The following is a 3,213-nucleotide window of genomic DNA, read 5'->3' as shown; positions in this document are numbered from 1 at the left end:
GGGCATACTGAATGAATTCTGGCTAGCCTAGTTATTGGACACATTTCTGGTTTTAGACGAGATGTTCTTTCCACCCTACCATCTTCACTAAATCCACGTCTTCCTCCATGGCCTCCCAATCAAAGTTTGCTCTTCCTCAAAGTAAATAGTCGCGGCCTTCCCCGTTCTGCGCAGGGCGGCGGCGGCAGCTTGAGGGCCAGGCGATGTTGGGCTTCAGGAAGAACGCGGTAATCGGACTCAACTTCTACGGTGGGGGCGGCCAGGCTGGCCACTGGCAGTGACTGCTGAGGAGGCCCCGGCCCAGCGGGAGGCGGGGGAGGGGAAGCCGGCGTGGGGATTGTCGGAAGCGCTGGCAAGAGCCCCTGGGCCACTCTGGCGCGGGACGCCCGGAGGGTCCCGCGGCCCGCGCCCATTGGCGCCGAGCTCCCCGAAGTCACCGGGATCCCGTCGAAGTGGGCGTTCTTCGCGCCCACCCACCATGCTCCGACGCCTGAGGAGATGGAAGCAGCAGCCGCCAGCGCCATCACGTCGCCTGAGGAGGAGCTGGACGGCTACTAGCCCAAGCCCCTGGGGAAGAGGCCGGCCATCCTTCCCCTGCTAGAGCTGGTTGGGGAAGCCAGTAAGAACTCCAGCATGGACGGCTCGCTCCCCTCGACGCCCCCCCCCCCCCCCCCCCCCCCCCGCGGAGGAGGAGGACGACGAGTTGTACCAGCAGTCGCTGGAGATTATCTGTCGCTACCTTGGGGAACAGGCCACTGGCGCCAAGGACGCAAAGCCACTGGGCGGGGCCGGCTAGGCCAGCCAGAAGGCGCTGGAGACCCTGCGGTGGGTCGGGGACGGGGTGCAGCGCAACCACGAGACAGCCTTCCAAGGCATGCTTCGGAAACTGGACATCAAAAACAAAGACGATGTCAAAACTTTATCTCAAGTAATGATCCATGTTTTCAGTGATGGCGTAACAAACTGGGGTAGGATTGTGATTCTAATTTCTTTTGGTGCCTTTGTGGCCAAACACTTGAAGAGTATAAACCAAGAAAGCTGCATCGAACCACTAGCAGAAAGTATCACAGATGTTCTCGTAAGGACAAAACGAGACTGGCTAGTCAAACAAAGAGGCTGGGATGGGTTTGTGGAGTTCTTCCATGTAGAGGACCTAGAAGGCAGCATCAGAAATGTGCTGCTGGCTTTTGCAGATGTTGCTGGAGTAGGAGCTGGTTTGGCTTATCTCATAAGATAGCCATATAAATGCAATAGTTGACTCTTAACCAACTCCAGCCACCAAAACTACATACATCTGAAATCAAATGTATTTATGAACTTGGACTTCAAGCTGCCGGGACTGTAACCTCCAAGAATTCCATTCTAGCAATGTAGCGAGAAAGAAAGTGGCAAGAGGATTATGGCTAACAAGAATAAACACGTGGGAAAAGTAGTCCCCCTTGAAGAGTCACTGTCTAAAAGAAACAGAGTTCACTTTCAGCAACAAACCAATAATTTATTTTTATAAAATATAAACGTGTCTCACTTTATCCTTTTTTGCCTATGAACATATCTGAATTCTAGTTGTTCTTTAAATTATTTTATAAGGTATTGTACAATATTTCTAGTTTTGAAACATTAAAAATCTCTTTATTGGCCTAGTGAGAGAGTGCTTGGCTAGCATGCATGAAGACCCAGGTTCAATTCCTCAGTACCACATACATACAAAAAAGCCGAATTAGTTCTGAGGCTCAAGTGGTAGATAGAGCTCTAGCCTTAAGAAATCCCAAGGACAATGCTCAGTCCTGAGCTCAAGCCCAGGACTGGCAAAAAAAACCTTTATTTTTCATGGCAGAATTAATAATGAAGTTACCAATGTCTCTGGAGTTCATCAATGTCTATGGTCATGCTATTACTGTGGCTGTTGATCTGTAGCAGTTTAACCATTCTTCCCACTTACAAAAATTTCATTTGAAGAGGTAATGTCTTGTAAATTTTTTATGTCATACCACATGAACTTGATCTTTTTGAGTTGCCTCCTCTCTTTGACCCTAAGTATTTTTTTTCTTTTCATTTTTTGTGCGTCATAGGGCTTAAACTCTGGGTCTGGGTGATGTTCCAGAGCACTTCAGTGCAAGGCTACAACCCTTCCCCTGGGCCTGGGCACTGTACCTGAGCTCTTCACCTCAAGGCGACCGGAGTATGCCTTGAGCCTCAACCCCATTTCCTGTTTTCTACTGATTAATTGGAGATAAGAGTCTCATGGTCTTTAGTGCCAAGGCTGGTTTTGAACTGCAGTCCTCAGACACCAGCCTCCTTCATAGCTAGGATTACAGGCTTGAGCCACTACTCCCAGCTCCTTAGCCTTACCCTTTTAACTGATATACATACTCAAGTGTGGATTCCCCAAAATGTACACTATAGGCCTGGGAATATGACAGTGTTGGAGTGCTTGTCTAGCATGCAAGAGGCCCTGGGTTCAACTCCTCAGTACCAGATGCACAGAAAAAGTCAAAAGTGGCACTGTGGCTCAAGTGGTAGAGTGCTAGCCTAGAGCACAGAGAGGCTCAGAGGCAGTGCCCAGGCCCTGATTTCATGACCCATAACCAACAACAACAAAGTAATACTGACAGATCTTCCCCCAAAATAAAACAAAAAAAATTAAAAAGTACCCAAGTATCATCTTTTTTTCTACTCACTACACTCAATAGATAATTTTCATTATCATTCTAAAATAACTTTGTTTTTCTTCTTATTCTGACAAACTCATAGTTTTATGGTTCCATTCTGGATTCAGTATTTCTTCCTTTTTGTTCCACTACTTGCTTATTGGGTAACATGTGATAATTGATCCTACACAGACTGGAAAGCAAGGCAGATTACAAGGTATCATTTCCAAATTTAAATGATTCCCTGAACATTCCCTCTTAAATAAAATATCCCTACTCTTTCTACCTTAGTATCCAAAATCAGCAATGACCAATCTATATCTGCTGGGCCTGCATTTTCTTAGTTTCAAGACCATTCCCTATAAGGGCTGCTGGGATATCAAAAGATGCTTCATATGTGAAGTGCATCCTTAAAATTGGTCTTCCATGTACTCCTTTTGTTCAGTAGGAAAACTTCTCTTCTAATATATACAGCACGCTGAGAAGTCTTGGAAAGCTTCAGTTTGAGGTCATAGATTGCTTACCCCATTTTGGAGGTACACAGAAAATCTGCCAGTGCTTTATA

General features: G+C 46.8%; 1 pseudogene; it reads left to right on the top strand.

Annotated features, from left to right (window-relative positions):
- Positions 1-203: 203 nt before the first annotated feature.
- On the top strand, positions 204-1,447 carry LOC150041182 (induced myeloid leukemia cell differentiation protein Mcl-1 pseudogene; annotated as a pseudogene).
- Positions 1,448-3,213: the final 1,766 nt, after the last annotated feature.

The sequence above is a fragment of the Megascapheus bottae genome, chromosome X (assembly GCF_031878675.1).
Source record: "Megascapheus bottae isolate mThoBot1 chromosome X, mThoBot2.hap1, whole genome shotgun sequence".
In the NCBI taxonomy this organism is placed as follows: Eukaryota; Metazoa; Chordata; class Mammalia; order Rodentia; family Geomyidae; genus Megascapheus; species Megascapheus bottae.
This window is presented reverse-complemented; position numbering and strand designations above follow the sequence as displayed.